Below are 18,139 nucleotides of genomic sequence, written 5' to 3' on the forward strand. Positions count from 1 at the left end.
TTCGAACAGCGTTTTTCGAAAAATTATTTCGGTGAATCATCGCGAATGCACATCGTTGAAAAAATATAGTAAAAAAATTTCTGTACATACAAAAGTCGAACGAACCGCTTCGTACATTCGCGTGCATTCTAATGATCAATGCCCGACGTGCTGCGGCATTCCATTAGGCAATTAGGTGGATGTTGTTAAAACCGTGCGAACACATAGTCACCGATCTACCTCCGTGCCCAACGAGGACGTAACCCCTCATGCTGCCAATATCCCCTTAAGTCCATGGCACGCTGTGATCTGCTTTTTTTGCGGTGGTTTATTATGCCACGTCGTTGCGCTAATAAACGCTTCCTAGCCGGTCGCCGGCTCGTTTTGCAACGAGCACGGCTCTCGCACGGTTGCACCTTAATCCACGTGTCCGGCCGATGTTGAAGACCCTCGATCGCAATTAGGGTTCATGGGAGAAGCCGATGCGGCGCATGCAAACCGAGCAGTCGTTAACTCGAGCCCCGTATTGCCGACCTTTTAGAAAATCGTCCACGGCGAACATCGTGTCCGGCGAAACACCGCTAATACCGCTTGTTTCATGCTCGATAAAAACCGATCGCGCTATGCTCTCTGCGCGAACGATAACGGGAAACGCTTACGCTGATTACTGATCGCCGAGGAAAGGAAACTACTCGGTGCGCGTTCGGCCAAGCTTTTCATACGGGACCCGGATTCATCGTGTTTCACGGTTTTTCTTTCAACGAGCGGACCGATCCCGGTAACTGGGACGTGTTGCGGCTCCGATACAGATGAAACTGCAAAGAAATCATCGGAGATAACGGAGACCCGGCTGTAAATCGTAGCGCGCGTACGGGATTTATTTAACCGTGCTCGTTTTACTACGAGCGTGTTTTCGCTTCGTTTTTCAGTTATTTCCGCTTTAATTGTCAATTATTTTTCAATTATTTTCGCTCGATACGTTCAATTGTTTTCGTTTTATTCTTCAATCAGGCTGTTTTCATTTCAATGTTATTTTCGCTTTATTTTTCAATTAGACTGGCTTTAATTTTTAATTATTTTCGCTTTATTTTTCAGTGATTTCCGCGTCAATTTCCAATTATACCTTCGTTTTATTGTACAGTTATTTTCGTTTTACTTTTCGATTAGATTGTTTTTATTTGAAAATTATTTTCGCTTTATTTTTAAATTAGAGCGACTTTATTTTTTAATCATTTTCGCTTTACTTTTCAGTTATTTCCGCTTTAATTTTCAACTGTATGCCAACTATTTTCGCTTTATTCTTGAAGTATTTGTTTTATTTTCCAATTAGGTTGACTTTGGTATTCAATTAAGTTGTTTTTGTTATTCATTGGTACCTTAACATTAGAACTTCCGAACGGATCAAGATTACTGGTTGCTGATCGCTTCTTTCACAGTCGCTGAAATTATAAAAATGGGTCGATGAATTTCTCTGCTGCAGCATAAATTACGATCCGACCGCGGACATTTATATTATGCAAAATAAAATTTGTCCGGTTTAATCGCACAATTAATCAGGAGCAACGTAGACGTTGATTTCGTTTCTGAATCATTCATCAGAAAATAATGCAACAGCGCTTAAAAACGTAGACATTTCTTTCTGGCATGAATTATTCCAGTAGTTTTCCGAATCCGCGGCGCACTCGCGACTGCGAACTCGTTTATCGTTATCGGCTCGCCGGTACGTCCCACGATTCACCAATTTCGGTAAGGGAGGCGCGCCGCGATAAGCCGACGACTTTACGCGACGTTAATTTATCGAGGAACGACGCGATGAATCAGCCCGTCGGATAAAGTCGTCGCCGGCCTCGTTCGAGCTGCGCTTACACTTGTCGATAAGTGGTCGAACGGGACGTAGACTTCTCTTGCGTGGGCGAACACCTCGGCGTTGATCGAGCCTCGCGAAAGCGGTCCCCCGAAAATCGCGGATTTTCCGTGATAATAACCGGCGGCCGTTTGGAAACCCGTTGGGAAATCGGGAAACCGACGATTATGAAGACCCGGTTGCAGCGCGTCGAGGTGGATCTCGCGCGGAGGGTTAATTTTGGTAGGCGGCCAGAGTCGTTGACCTTGTGCAGTTTGCTACGGCAATGGTGCACCTTGCTATTGTGGCGGATTCGCGAACTGCTCGACGAAGCTACTGCAGCGATTCAAGCTTCTCGAAATGACGAAAGAAGTATAATCCACAAAATAATACGAAACAATGTTACTTTAAGAAACCGTTGCGTCGATTTGTTTTAAAACGATTTCAATTGAACGAATCTTCATAGTAATTTGCTTTGAAGTAAGTTTAGGGAAAGTTTATCTTTAAGAGATCGTTGTCAAAAATATGCGTGCCTTATTATCGGATAATTGTAAAAAAGGATAACACGTTCTTTGAAGTCACATTTCGAGCAACGTTATTTAAAATAATATTTCAAAGAACGTCATTTAAAATCTGATCACAGACACAGAAATAATTATGAAATAAAATGACCTTCTATTTGAAATAATATTTCAAATTATAATATGCACAGAGGTCTGGCTGCAAACGTTCCTCAATAAATTCACGCGAATCGCACACTCCTGTTTAAAAATGGACGACTCGCAAGCCGCCCCTGATCGCATCTTGCCGGTTTCATACGATAATCATGAAGGTGTTAACAATGCGATTAGCATTTAACGCGGGGATAATGTTTTCAATTACGCCAGATTTTCCCAGGGTCTATTAGACGCTAAAAACCGTCTTAACGGCGTATCAACACCTGTCGCGGGCTGCGTGACACCTTTCCTTTTCACCGACACTTCCGCTAATCAGCTCGATCCGGCGGATCGGGCCGCGGGGCGCACTAATTGCGGCCCCGCCGTATCCGTCGATCAATGCCTCGACAGTCAGTCACTCCACCGCGCAATAAAACCGAGAGACTCTGACATTATTGCGGGACGACGGCTACCATCATCCCTTCGGGGGCTCCCTTTTTCTCTCGGACGGACTTGGCTCGGCCCGCTCGGGCTCTCTCGTTGATGATGTTTTTGCATCGGCCAACGACCGGCCACGAATCTCGTGGCGGAAACGGTCTCTTGCTCTTTCGAACCGTTCCACCGTGAACTGCGGCCGGCCGGCTACCGAGATTAAATTTGTCGTGTGTTTGTTACACCGTCCGTCCACTGTCTCCGAGCGAGCCCGGGTCGTCCGTCTTCGTCCATCTTGAATATCTTCGACATTCCTGCACTCCAATTTTCACCCTTCTGTCGATCGCGGGGGTTGTAAGTAACAGGGTAAACAAGTACAGAAACATTGTAAACAATTCAAGGTCTAATGCAATAATACTTAATATAATATTACAGTTATTATTGAAAATATTGTACAAAAATTGTACATTGTCATTTTAATTATATTGTAAATGTGCCATAACATCTTCAATCCAATCTTCGCCCTTCTGCTGATCGCAAGGGTGGGAAGTAATAGAACGCGAAAGTGACATTGTAAATAATGAAAAATCTAATCAAATAGATTAATAAAGAGATACCAGAGATTAATAAAAGTTGAGAAGCACTTGTAGCGAACAAACTTAAGCACTGCCGCAAAATCAATTTTACCCCGATTTTAATCAGTACTTCTTTCTCTCAACAAATGTGTATATGTTAAATATTTGTTGGTATTTACAAGCACGATGGTTACTCATGATTTTCGTTTCATTCCCAGCCATAGAATCTACCTGACCCAGTTCGTACCGTGAACTACGAAACACCCTGTATATTAGTCAAAGCACCTTTCTTGTTACACCGTGGTCCATGCACAGGGACTAGTCCAGGCGGGGTGTCCGCGAGGTCGACGTCTTCCTATGCAGCACGACAAACGTTACCCGATATCCTGGCTCCGCCGTCCGCGGATTCTTCGCCGTTTTGTTCGCCTACCTTTGAACTCTTTCAACGGTATCGTTCCGCGGGGGACTTCTGCCTTTTGTCCCTTTGACGGGCTGAAGCGTCCATTCGCGAGCTTCCATTCCCGTCGGTTCTGACCGCCTCCAGCAGCCAGCTCCTTCTTTTCCTCGTTTTTCGTTCTTTGTCCAAGCAATCGGGCAAGAAGCGGGCGTGGAGACAAGTTTCTTTATGAATTGGATTGACTGCTGCTGCTGCTGCTGCAGCTTCGCGGAGCATCGCGGAGCTGCGTGCCGGGTAGCAGGGACCGGAGGTGGTCAAAGAAAAGTCCCTCGACGAAGAGGCTTTGTTCCTGGCCAACCGGCAACGAAGTATGCTCGTGAAGGATTCGTGAGTGTCTAGTTTTAGGGGTCCACGTTGTTGGCCAGAAACCGGGATACACGATCTTGACGGGGTCCTCGCGTGGGACTGACAGCTTGATTATAGTCGACAGGATTCGTAGCGTGCTCGCTGTTCTCGCTGTTGGTGGTAGAATTCTTTCGGAGTCTGTAGAAACGAGAAATGTTGTTCTGTATTCTAGAGAAACGCGATGGAAAAGCTTGCAGTAAGATGATAGGTTATATTGTTGTTTTAAGTAGCACAACGCGTTAGGAACGTTTTTTAATATTTTGGAGGACGAAGCTGACGGTGGCGACTGCCAACAAAATTTCTGCAAAACTTCTAGACGATTCAACCTTTCCACAAGTTTACTGTAAATTTTCTTATTCTGTATCTTATAAAAATGTGAACATACTCGCTTCTATTTTGATATCTATATGAAAGAGTTTGTACACATAAAATTCATCCACTGAAGCATATAAATGTATTATTATTTTAGAAAGAAATGTGTTTAGAAATAGACTACTTATTGTATATAAATATGGTATAATTATTTGTATAATAGTATATATTTATAAAGAATTTATATATAATTATATAATAAATACATGTATTATTATATGTATATATAATTATATACAATATTGTATATTATATATATATATACAATTATGTACATTAATATAATATTATATGTATACATAATTATATACAATAGCATGTATTCACATATAAATATAATTGTACATACTGCTTTACGGCAGCATTCGAACACATTTGTCAATCGTATCGAGTTAAATTCGCGATCTCTCATTTATCGAAACGGCTCGATGGTAATGATTCAGCGACGACAGGTTAGCCGACAAGACCGAAATGGGGACAGAGTGTTTGCTTAGCGAGCAAGTTAAATATACTCGTAGGTCGCTTGCACTTTTACGTTATTTTGCCGGGAAACCGGTCGATTATACTTGACTTACTGTTTATCCGCGCCATGTTTTCGAACGTGGCGGGATTCCACGCTATACGATTTTTATCAGCTGTGCCGTTTCTCGGTAATGTCTGCTGCATTATTGCAACTTGAGCCGGCAACTTGATTGTCGGTAACATTTCAATGTAACAAATCCACAATTTTATGTTGCAAGACTCGCGAATTCTTATTATTGTTTCTATATTGTCGAGAAGTAATATTTTTAAAAAAGAATTTTATTAAAAGGGTATGTCGGATTTCAGGCACATGTTCACTTTAGGAATAAAACTATCGATCACTAAATACGCCATACATACATACATACATTACTTTATGATTTTATACGATGACTTTAAATAACTTTATAATATAACTCTACGACAATTTGAAGCAGCGTAAAGATCGAAAGCATTTTAAAATGTCTATACATTATTTTCAATATATTAAATCGTTTAAACGAAGACTGAACTTGCTATTTAGTTTCTATTTCCTGCAATTGATACAGACAATTTTCACTTTGCATAACAATCCGCAGTCGAGTAATGACAAGATCGGATCTATTCAGATTTCACGCGGTTTAAATTACACTTTATGGTCGAATAAAGAAACCGCTTTACAAAAACGACAAGGCTAGATCTACTCGAATTTCGTGGAATTGTTGCCGCGATGTGTGCTCGAACAAAGAAACTGATTGCATCGCTGCTTGACGTACTAACAAACTTCGCGATAAAATAGTCGCGAAAGGTAGTCGCGAGAAAAACCGTGCGATGCACAGTTACGATTCGATCCGGCTTTTCCCACACTGAAAAACGAGAAACCAGACAGCGGCAGACTTTCAGAAACAAAAGCAACAAACAGTCGGAAACAGGAGTAGCGCCGCAGTTCTTCGAATAAATTGTTCTTCTGGTTGCACGCGAGCGAATCCGCGTGGCACAAGTCCCATTGACCTACGTCTATCCGAGGGGAGGAGAATGAAAGGCGACGTCGAGGATTTTGCTTTTTGGTATAGTGTTACGCCGGGTACGGTAGCATGATCCTAAACCGCACTATCTCGACCAGCGTAGTCGGACACGTTTCTTTCGGTGTCGAGCACAAGAGGACAGCAAGGTTAACCAATCTGTAACCGGTTCGCGACATTCGATTCCCTCGATTAACCGCGTCGATTCGGACACTGTCTGCTAGCCCACTGTCGCTGTTTCTATCTTTGTCACTGTTGCTGCCTATATCTCGGTCGTCTCTGTCTCTGATTCTGTCGTCTCTGCCTCTGACTCTGTCGTCTCCGATTCTGATTCTATCTCTGCCTCTGATTCTGTCTCTGATTTTAATTCTGTCTCTGTCTTCGATTTTGTCTTTGTCTCTGATTCTGTCGCTGTCCCTGACTCTGTCTATGTCGTCTATATCTCTCTCTGTTCTGTCTCTATCTCTGTCTCTGTTTCTATTTTTGTCTCCATCTTTGTCTTTGTCTCTGTCTCCATCTTTATTTTTGTCTCTGTTACCATCTTTATCTTTGTCTCTGTCGTCTCTGATTCTGATTCTGTCTCTGTCTTCGATTTTGTCTTTATCTCTGATTCTATCTCTGTCTATGTCGTCTATGTCTCTCGCTGTCTCTGTCTCTGTTTCTGTCTCTGTCTCTGTCTCTGTCTCTGTCTTTGTCTCTGTCGTCTCTGATTCTGATTCTATCTCTGCCTCTAATTCTGTCTTTGTCTCTGATTTTAATTCTGTCTCTGTCTTCGATTTTGTCTTTGTCTCTGATTCTGTCGCTGTCCCTGACTCTGTCTATGTCGTCTATATCTCTCTCTGTTCTGTCTCTATCTCTGTCTCTGTTTCTATTTTTGTCTCCATCTTTATCTTTGTCTTTGTTTCCATCTTTATCTTTGTCTCTGTCGTCTCTGATTCTGATTCTGTCTCTGTCTTCGATTTTGTCTTTATCTCTGATTCTATCTCTGTCTATGTCGTCTATGTCGTCTATGTCGTCTATGTCTCTCGCTGTCTCTGTCTCTGTCTCTGTCTCTGTCGTCTCTGATTCTGATTCTATCTCTGCCTCTAATTCTGTCTTTGTCTCTGATTTTAATTCTGTCTCTGTCTTCGATTTTGTCTTTATCTCTGATTCTATCTCTGTCTATATCGTCTATGTCTCTCTCTGTTTCTGTCTTTGCCGACACTGTCTGTCACTGTTTCTGTCTTTGTTGTCTCTGTTTCTCACAGTTTCTGTATCCGTCGTTTGTGTCTCTCTCTGTCGTTCCTGTCTCTGTCTCCCTTTGCCTCCGTCGCTATCTCCGTCGTCTCTCTCTCTCTCTCTCTCTCTCTCTCTCTATCTATCTATCTATCTTTGAGTCTGTGTCTGTCTCTGCCTCTATCTTTGTCTTCTCTCTGTTTCCATCTTTGTGTTTGTCTCCGTCATCTCTCTCTCTCTCTCTCTCTCTCTCTCTCTATCTATCTATCTATCTATCTATCTTTGAGTCTGTGTCTGTCTCTGCCTCTATCTTTGTCTTCTCTCTGTTTCCATATTTGTCTTTGTCTCAGTCGTCTCTCTCTCTCTCTCTCTCTCTCTCTCTCTCTCTCTCTCTCTCTATCTATCTATCTATCTATCTATCTATCTATCTATCTATCTATCTATCTATCTTTGAGTCTGTGTCTGTCTCTGCCTCTATCTTTGTCTTCTCTCTGTTTCCATCTTTGTCTTTGTCACTGTCGTCTCTGTCCCTGTCCCTGTCCCTGTCTCTGTCACTGCGTGTTATCCGTGGATCTCCTGCAAAAGAAAATGCAGAATGCTCGAGGCTCGCGTGCGTGCACTCTGCTCGATACATGTTACGCGAGACCGACCGGAAACGTCCACGCATGTGGTAGATCCGCTTAAGCGGGGAATTATACGGTGAAGGTGGACGGTGCGCGATCGTAGGGTCAAGTTAGCCCCGGACCCTACGTACCGAGCCGCCGGCACTTAAGCACTTGAGTGTCCGGGTTGCCACGGTCAATTCTCTGCCTACATTCGATTCACTGGACAACCATGCTTCTGCAGGACCATGCTCGAAACTCGCCCGTTTAAGTAATAAGGGTGGACCTTGTTTTTGCACCGTCGCGTCGCGTCGATTGATTTCAGGACACGATGTATTGTGTCAGCCGATGAAAATAGAGTGGAAAGAGTGTGCGAAATTTGAGACGGATTGTACGTTGGAAAACTGTGCTATGTCGAATTTAAATGTTTCATATTTTTGTAACCAATGTTTCTGGAATTTGTCTGTAACGAGAGGAATATGTTTTTTTGATAATTAAATATATGGCCACTTCGAAGACAAGACTCGTGACTTAAGTTGATCTTAAATAATTAGCAAAAAGTAGATAATTACAAAATCTTGAATTGATTTTCAGAAAAATAATTTTTCTTTGGAATCTTGTTATGTTATTGCAAATTGTTCTGAGAAGCAGAAAACAGTTCGCAGACAGTACGAAACAGTCTTCATTAAAACGCGTATGATACATTGAAATTGATAAAAAGGCAGTTAAGATAATTAGAATATTTCCACTGTTATTCCTGCAGTCTTTATACTGTCCACACTTTACACATGGATATTGCATCGTATTAAAACTTGCATTATATTGTACCCATATGCAGCATCTGGTAAATGCAGACAGAAATATCATTCTTATTTTTGAACGTACGAGACACGTTTCAGATAAAAGTTATAGTAATCAAAGAAGCAAATATGATGCGGAAGAAACAATATTTCATTTTTGAAATTTCTAAATAATGATTCGACGTCTTTTATGAAACTTAACTCAACTTAAAATAACTTTTATAAATTTTACTGTTGCTTTTATAAATGAATATAAAACAGCTACTTTCAGCGCTCGTAAATCGTAAATTATAAAACGTAACTTAAAATAACTTTTATACAATTTTTTATAAATCTTATTGTTGCTTTTATAAATGAATATAAAACAGCTGCTTTCAGCGCTCGTAATAGGTTAGCGGTTTGTTCATTTCAGTTTGGAGGCTCTGACGCTATATTTAAAACGAAGGAACGCTGAGTCGTAAATGTAAAAGCTACAGAATCCTCTAAATTGCTATAAAGTTGCTTCTAATTGTGGTCGGTAAGTCTTAATTATCGTCCACACCGTAAAATCGCTCTCCAACGAGACGTTCCGTATAATGTGCCCAATAAAACGACGCGCCATCGATAAACGAAAACGCGGACGAACATTGTTGCGCGGCTGAACACGTGTGACAGGCGAGAAATTAAAAACGAATTAAGAATCATTTAGCGGCGGGGCCTCATTTGAATTGCAGATACGGATCGGGCGTTATAATTTTTTCGCGGATCGGGCCGTCGTTAAACCGAGGTAGTATTACACGCCGTAGTCGTTACAAAATGTTAGTCGTATCCTCATTTGAATACTTAATTAACTCACTCGGTGTCCTGCTAGCGACACGCTCCTCGTAATGAGCTTCGTATACGGGCGAGGCTGATACCGAACGATCTTCGTACACAAATAATGATCTCGTTGTCGTCGCATCTTCGTCCCTGGAATTCTTGATAAATCTGGGCGTTTACTAAATAACATAAAAATTCGGAAATTTCTTTTTATAAAAAATTATTTATGTTAACACATATGTACGTGAAACAAGAGAAACTCGTAGTTCGCATGATAAATTACGTGTAGATGTCGGATAAGCTTAAACAGGGACTAAACACGAATTTACGAGGTGTCGTGATACGTCAAATTTCAAATCGACAGGGTAAACCAGTGTTTTTGTTCGTAGATAAGATCGACATTAGTGCGTGGCACACGAACATTCTGTCGAGCAACGGAGTTGGGCATCTTTCGAAGAAAATGTTCGAGCAACGTTTCGGATAAATGTTCCGACAAAATTGTTATTCGAACGACAATGTGAATAAATTTTTCGGACAAAATTATCTTCGGATAACGATACGAACAAATTCTTCGAATAACGATTTGAATAAGTTCTGCGAAGAAAATTGTGTTCGAATAATATTTCGCATAAATTCTACGAACGAATGAATTTAATAAGTAATCAAGTAATTGATCGATTTAACTATCCCGGGAGAAAATCGACCTAGCCGACTCGCGAATACCTCGAATACCAGTGCCGCGAGCAGTGCGCCGATGAAACTCAATGTTTCTCGTTTCATTAAAAAGCCAGCGAAACAGCCGATCGATCGGCGGACGGCGTGTTTTTGTTGAGAGGAAATAGGTCTGTCGCGGGCATTGTTCACCCCGGGGCGTGCGTTAAATTGGCAGAAACGTGTATCGGGGTGTAATGCGTCGGCTCTTTCGATAGCAGAACTTCGTTGCCCCTCTTCTAATAAAAAGGGGAAGCGGATGACGTCATTCCCGTATCCATAACTCGGGCTGAGAGGATCCGGTGCTCGGCATCAGGCTATCCTAACACGCGTTCTCATCGTGGAGCGTGGAAGAACATCGCTCGGACATGTTGGCCACGCGTGTCACGGATTTACGCCCCCGCATTACGAACGGAATCGTTCGCGAACGGTTACAGGCGTTTTTTTCTCTCCTTCGAGACGAAGTCTCGCAGCGATTAAAAATAATTGCTGTTTATTGTCCGGCTAATTAGAGTGGAACCTTGTCCCTACCGACCGGCCCGAGACGCTGCTCGAGTAATCGAGAGTTTTTTAATTGCCGCGAAAAAGAACATTGTTAATCCCAGAATTATCCGGAGTTCCGTCGCGGAATTTAATAACTTCCTCAATTCCTCGTTTCACTTCCTAATTGTCCCCCTGTCACGCTGCGACGTTCTCTTTGTAACGGCGACTATTCCGTTGGAATCTTCTAGACGATGAAAGAAAGAGATTATGCCGAGTAACAGGCCTGGGTGAAAACGTTTCAACGAAGAAATTCAAACATTTGCGGATACTGTTTCTCACGGCTGTGTTACATACGCTTCGTTTGAAACAGTAATTTATTTCTGTATTAAATGAGATACCGGTTGAAATGCTCGATTGATTTTATAAAGATATAATAAACATTTGAAACGTATAATATTTTATAACGCGAGCCTGAAATACTTCATTGAAATAAATATTTTCTTTATTGTGCATATATCTCTTCTTCCATAGGTTTATTTTCTCTCATAAATGCGGATCGTGTAAGAAATAGAATTTCAAAGAATTAAAAGAAATTTCGACACACACGAAATTATATACTATTTCTTAAGATAATACTACTTCAGTTAATAATCTTCTTTACCGCAACATAAATAACTGTTTTCAATACACGCACTTATCTCTACGACGTTAAATCATCCTTTATCTTGTGTATTCTAATTACGTAGTTCATTTCTTATCGTTTGTATCAGTTAGTTTCATTGAATAAAGTTCTACGCGTGTTCAAAGTACGGCGCGCATCAGTTTCGGTGAAAAACCGCAGTCTAATAATCCCGTAAAAATTGGAGACGCAGGAGCAACGGGCAGGTTTTCGCCTGTTTTTCGGCCGATACAAGTAATCGATGTTGGGACGCAGAAACTGGAACCATTTCCCCAATATCGGGGAACAACCTGCACTCTCCTGTTAACCATTAGTTGCGAACGCAATCGATATTCGACGCGCGTGTGTCGCAGGGGACACGAAGAAGTGGGGGATTCGAACAGCAAAAAAAGCATTTCTTAACAGTTCGATAGTAGGCCCGCATGCAATATCGATCAAGCCGGCTGGTAAATTGGACCAAGAACTGGGTGGTCGTTGTTGGTCAGGCGTGAAGGCGGGTTTCCCTTCTGATCGTGAGTCACTGTGCCCGTCGACCCAAAACTCTGGTTTGCTGCTCGACAGAGTTCGACATATCTTATTCGAATAACGAATGCAATTTTATTTAGATTTTATTTCATAGAATTTATTCGAAATATCATTCGAATAAAATTATATTCGAAATATTATTCGAATAAAATTGTATTCGAAATATCGTTCGAATAAAATTATATTCGAAATATTATTCGAATAAAATTGTATTCGAAATATCGTTCGAATAAAATTGTATTCGAAATATCGTTCGAATAAAATTGCATTCGAAATATCGTTCGAATAAAATTGCATTCGAAATATCATTCGAATAAAATCGTATTCGAAATATCGTTCGAATAAAATCGTATTCGAAATATCGTTCGAATAAAATCGTATTCGAAATATCGTTCGAATAAAATCGTATTCGAAATATCGTTCGAATAAAATCGTATTCGAAATATCGTTCGAATAAAATTGTATTCGAAATATCGTTCGAATAAAATTGTATTCGAAATATCGTTCGAATAAAATTGTATTCGAAATATCGTTCGAATAAAATTGTATTCGAAATATTGTTCGAATAAAATTGTATTCGAAATATTATACGAATAAAATTGTATTTGATGATTTTAATCGAATACAAAGAAAATTTTATTCGAAGAATTTATTCGATTCGTTATTCAAAAGAAACTTTATTCGAAGAATTTATTCAAAAGAAACTTTATTCGAAGAATTTATTCAAATCGTTATTCGAAGAATTTATTCGGATAAAATTTTATTGAAAATGTTGTTCGGGTAGAATTTGTTCTTATTTCTGTATCGTGAAAAAATTGACCTAAAGGGTCACACAGAATCGAAGGATTTCCTCGATTTAGCGAGGAGGTCAGGAGGTTCTCGGGCATGAAATTTAATGAACTTTTCGTTCGGCAATTGTAACTAACCGCTAATGAGAGCCGGGTGTTCTCAAGGGCGTGCGTGTCCGTACACTTCGGACGTCTTCTTGGCGCAGTAACCCGGGTACAGATGTTTTAGCGAAGTGACTTTCACTTACGGTGCGCAGAGGAATTCCGGGTAATGAACTTGCAATACAAAGATTAAGAGATCGCTTCTGTAACAGTATACTCTCAAAACAGAATCCTTGTAACGCCTCGAAAGCAAAAGCGTTTGGATACGCTGTTGTCGCGGGCACGTACGTTCGACAAAGTTCTGAATCATAGCAACACGTTTGTTCCAGAAATTGTATTTCCGTAAACCGGCTAATCTATTTCTGGTTTCTCGCAGTTACGAACAATGGACTTTGCCTTATAAAGTTGATGCGTTGGGTTTTGAACCGCGAAATCACAAGGAACAGCACCTAGAAATATATCTGGTAGATTTACCAATGCAATATTTATTATTTATTTAATTCTTTATTCCGTAGCTTTCGACTTTGAAAGTCTTCCGGTTACATCGAGTCTTTATCCTAAACTTCTTACATAACTCTACTACGTCGTATCGCTTAAAGTAGTTTAAATATATGTTTTATAATCATTTCTCTCGCACAGCTTAATCGCAACAGAAATATACGAATGCAATATGAATGCAATTTGTATAATCATAATAATATTACAACAATTAATGAGAAATAGAAATAATTACTTTCTTGCAAGTTGTAATCCGAAAATTTGTCAGAAACATTTTTGTATCGTAAATCTTAAGTTTTATTCTTGAATAATAGATCCTATACTAGTTAGTTTAATACTATGTCAATAACAGAACTGCTTAATGAAATAATTCTTTATTGTAGAAATTAGATTATTTCAATACTCGAATATCATACTATAAATTATATTTTATTTATATTAATATTTATATATTTATATTCTATTTTATTTTTAACTTCTGTAATATTCTTATAATTAGCAGCTTGGCCTGACATTTGCATTCTGTTTCGCTGTTGATTACGTGCTTCATTATCGTACCCATAACTCGATAATATTACGTAAAATATAATAACTGTGCAGAGACACGAACTGGACAACAGTTACTCATCACGAATGAAAATGCATTCGCGCGGAACCTCTTTAAATCATTGTTCTCGCGACATTTTTCTGCGTGTGCACGAAACACGAGCAGAACGCCGCGCGCTATAAATACTTGATGGGAAGATGTGCCCGATGCTCTTGCTAACGCGTACCCATCGGTATAATTTATTCAACCTGTTGTTAGTAACCTCAACGACTCATATCCTTCCTCTATCGGTGACCTAAATATAGAGGGATGAGCTACCTGAGCGTAGTTCATCGACACGACGACGCGTGATCGTAAAGAGATTATGTCACCGATGAATAAATCGCCGGTTATTTTAAAAAGTGCAATTGAACACGTTCATTCTTACATTTATTTTCATCGAAAAAATATTCGACAAATAAACAAAATTTATTATCGATAAAACGAAATGATATCAATGAACAAAAAATATTGAAATGAATTATTATTGACAAATTTTCAAAATCGGTTGTGACATTCATTGATTACGTTGACATCGTTTTAATAAATTCATGTGTGGATATATTTGCAAGAGACTGTTCTTTGCGAGACAAATAATGAATGAAACAACGAATTTAATATTAAATTAATATAATAGTAAAAATAATAATAAATTGAAGGTAGTAAAAGTAATAATAAATTAAGAGTAGGTAGTAAATGTAATAATAAATTAAAAGTAGGTAGTAAATGTACTAATAAATTAAAAGTAGGTAATGAATGTAATAATAAATTACAAATAGGTAGTAAAAGGAATAATAAATTCAAGCTGATAAAAGTAATAATAAATTCAAGCTAATAAAAGTGAGAATAAATTGAAAGCAATAAAATTAATAACACATATTCTGTTTCCCCGTTATCGTGCATTTTTCTAAAAGTCGCATATCTAATTATCGTAAGAGAATTTCGCGAAGCTCTTATTCGATCGCATATTCATGTCTTCCGCGAGGCTAAAAAGAAACCTTCCTCGAGCATCGCGTGACTACCGGCAGACATCGCGCGATTTCAAAGCATAAACGGCACCGTTTATAGAGCTGTCGTGGCTCCGAATTGGGAACACGGAGACAGAACTGGTGCATGTCATAACAAACTTTCTTTTAAGTCACTATCGTTCTGTCAAAACGTTGCTACCTACTGATCATAGTATGTATGTATTGGCTAAGTTTGTAACATCGTATCGAACATAAATCTTGAAGTTAAGTGAAACCGATCACGATCCGTCAACTCGTCACGCGAACCTAGTTCCCGGCGATTTTCGTTCGAACTTTGTTACCGACAGCACAATTATAAGTAAAACCGTCTAACAACATTAGGACGTTGTTGTATTATGAGCAGCTTAACTTGTACAACTTCGTGCCACGATTTCTTTAAAAAATAATTGTTTATCCTTTATGTTATTTATTTATCAAGATCGCATCAACAGCTAGATCATCAGTATACTGCGGATATTTATGCATAATAAGAATATGCTACGTCAATTCTAAGAAACAGTGGTTAAATAAAAATCTATTTCTTCTTTTAATTAGCTCGATGAAGTTGGAAATGATGTAACAATTTTGTTCAATTCTTCAGATATCTTCGCCGCTCGGTTTTTATATTTTATATTATATTTATATTTTATTATATAAATCTCTCGGGTTTAAAAAATGTAAGAACGTGAACAATATTTTTGTTTATATTCAGACATTCCGTTAGAGTACCAGGTAGATTTTTAAAAATATAATCGAATGCTTGCAGAAACATCGTCTTCCCTTGAATGCTTCTTAATTGGACCAACAATGTGAAACCTTTTTCGTAGCCTAATATTACCAACAAAAATTTCTCTATCTCGCCAACAATCGCAGTTGTCATTTAAACTGAAAATGCTCGCAGGATCAGCCTTCAATGGCAAGATCGAAGCAGTTGTCTTTATTCCCGAGGAACAAATCGCAAACAAATCTGTCTTTCTCCGCTCGTCAACATCTCGCCCGAATCGAGCCTTGAAACCTTTCATAGCGCACAATACTAACTCATCGTAAGCGCTGACAGATTCAACGGCGATCACGTTTCGAGATTAAATTCTGCAGATACAAGAGAGAAGCAGCAGCGTATTACGATATCCGAGGCGTCCGTCTGAAATGTGCTCGATTATCAACGCCGCGGTGGATCTCCTAAATAAGGCCGACGGAACGCCGCGTGTGGATGCCGGTCGAGGGTCGAGTGCGGCTTCTGTGAATGTCGGAAACGGTGTTTTATCGAGCCGAGGAGGCCCGGTCGGGTATCGTTATCGGGCAACGAGGCGGAATCGTCGCCAGGTTAGCAGCAAACGACGACGACGACGACGACGTGTTCTGTGTGTCCTCCTCTCGTCGGTTATTGCCTCCACGGCGCTCGCTCGCTCGTGACTGCAACGTGAAATATTTAACGAACGGGAAATTTAGGTCGTGGTACTGCGCCAACTTACGTGCACGTGCTACTTGGCCAGGTAATCCGGGACACACCGTGTTTCCCAGCGGTTCCGGCGAAACGGCGTTCACCTCGTTCCCTCGCTCAGATTCACCCGCGAACAGACATTTTTACTGGCCGCCGCACGTGCCTCCCTCCGGCCGCGGACTTCTTTTTCTTTGAGCCTCGCCGAACAAAGCTCCACCTGAAAAATATTTCGTCCAATCCAATTTGGGCGCTCTTCGAAGCCACGCAACGTCTGGCTGACCTATTTCACAAACCGCCGTATTATCGGGGATCGCCGGTGCTGCGCACGAATACTTGGGACACGCTCTGGAATCGGCTTTGATTTTTATTTTATTACAAGCAGTCTTTTTTTATCGGGAATAGGGTGAATTTGGTCGAGCTACTCTTTCTTCGAAAATTCGATTTATTTCTTTTCCACGGATCTTTCATGCGGGCCTGGGTAAAAATATTTCAACTAAGAGGCATACAAATATTTGCAAATAATATTTCTTTTAACTGTGTCGCGTATGCTGCATTTGATATAGTAGTTTGTTTCTGTATTGAATGAAATTCTAATTCACATATTTAACACGTTGGCTGCCGTGGGGGTCACTGGTGACCGGCACTCGACTTGGCTACAGCGCCGTGGGGGCCACCGGTGACCGGCGACGCGACGAATAGTTAAAATACATAATTAGGGTAAACATCGATACGCATAAATTTTTAAATAATATAATATTATAATAATTGTAATTTATTACAATGCGCCACGAAAAATGCATAAAACAAGTTTATACAACTAAACTTATCTGCTGTAAATAATGTTTCAACATAATATGCATCGCATAATGAAAAATTCATGTTGGCGCCTTGGGCAAGTCACGTAAAATTCGCGCGGCAGCCAACGTGTTAATTTATATATTATATAACATATATGGTTACGTGACATAGGTGCATATGTCATAATATACAGGGTGTTCCGTTTAACGGAGTATACGTAGTCGTAATACGAATAAGAGAATGTATGGCTTGGTTTAAAAGCAATCAAGTTGATCTTGAAATATCCTCCACCATTATGTAAATGAAAAATTTGTTGATACTACGTGAGACAGCTTTTTATGCTGAACAGCTGTTGTATAAACATATTTTTCGTAGCCTCGACCTATTCCGAGATATTTCACTGTACTCAGTTACACGAAACACCCTGTACGTGATTATATATAATAATATGTATTATAATAAAATTACGTAATATATATTATAATAAAACATATTTAAAATCTATATTTTACGATCCCGAAGTACTTAATTGAAATAAAATTATCTTCACTTATGTAGATGTGTACGATGATGTAAAAATCGTTTTTGAACCTGATATAACAATGTTTGCGTCACCGAGTTCGAGTGCAAAGGGTGAATATACACTTCTGACTTTGTAACGTCCTAGCCCGTGCCGGGACGAACTGGACGACCTACTGCACCATGACCTTAAAGCTTGTAACAACGCTAAAACAATTTCGGACACGATAAACGGGTTTCCAGCCTACCGTGCGACGGGACGGTCGAAAGAGGCGTCCGGCGAACCGGCGTCGCGGTTAACAAAGAGCTTATGCTAATGGCCGACGTGCGGCGATTTTGCAATATCAGCCGAACAGCACGCGTGCCTCGAATCGAATCTACGACGTGGGACCGTGAACGGTGAAC

At 40.0% G+C, this 18,139-nt stretch overlaps 1 protein-coding gene and 1 long non-coding RNA gene across 5 annotated transcripts in view; one reads left to right on the forward strand and one right to left on the reverse strand.

The window, feature by feature from the left end:
* Window positions 1-18,139, forward strand: part of SCAR (wiskott-Aldrich syndrome protein family member 3 SCAR) — a 68,011-nt gene that overhangs the window by 22,624 nt on the left and 27,248 nt on the right. The window lies entirely within an intron of this gene.
* LOC117227676 (uncharacterized) lies at window positions 13,370-16,640 on the reverse strand. The gene is made up of 2 exons (XR_004492124.2): window positions 16,449-16,640; window positions 13,370-16,389 (listed from the first exon to the last, which is right to left on the reverse strand). It is a non-coding gene; the product is annotated as an uncharacterized LOC117227676 (long non-coding RNA).

The sequence above is a fragment of the Megalopta genalis genome, chromosome 1 (genome assembly GCF_051020955.1).
Source record: "Megalopta genalis isolate 19385.01 chromosome 1, iyMegGena1_principal, whole genome shotgun sequence".
Classification (NCBI taxonomy): domain Eukaryota; kingdom Metazoa; phylum Arthropoda; class Insecta; order Hymenoptera; family Halictidae; genus Megalopta; species Megalopta genalis.